Raw genomic sequence first — 539 nt, forward strand, 5'->3', positions numbered from 1 at the left:
CGGTTAAGGCCACGAGTTATCTGAGTGTTTATGGCGTTAAGTGCTGTTGTTGTACTGTGCACTTTACGGAAACCATGCTGATGCTTCGCTGGGGTCAGGTGGTTTGTTAAGTACGCGAGTAGCAAGGCCTCGAGTGTATTCGCTACCGGGGAAAGTAGTGTTATTGGACGATAAGAATCTCCTATGTTGGCAGGTTTCCCCGGTTTGAACAGTGGGACCACTCTCCCCACCTTCCAGATGTCTGGGATGATGAGAGTGGCCATAGACAAATTGAGGACCCCCGTTAGGTACGCTACCCCCGAAGGACCCAAATTTTTCAGCGTCAGCATGCATAACCCGTCGGGACCCATGGCTTTGGAGGCTTTCGCCTTCCCGATGGCCACCTGAACTTCACCGCAAGTGAAAGCAAGGGGGGCACAAGTTATTGGCAGTTTGTGCCGCCTTCTGGTCACTTGACGCTTGGCTTTGTCCACCGGAGGATGCAGTGTGAACTGCCGGCTAAAATAGCTCGCGTATCGCTCCGGGTCCGACGAAGCATG

Source organism: Rhagoletis zephyria, unplaced genomic scaffold (genome assembly GCF_001687245.7).
Source record: "Rhagoletis zephyria isolate East Lansing unplaced genomic scaffold, Rhagoletis_zephyria_1.1 Rzeph_scaffold_00487, whole genome shotgun sequence".
NCBI classification, from domain to species: Eukaryota; Metazoa; Arthropoda; class Insecta; order Diptera; family Tephritidae; genus Rhagoletis; species Rhagoletis zephyria.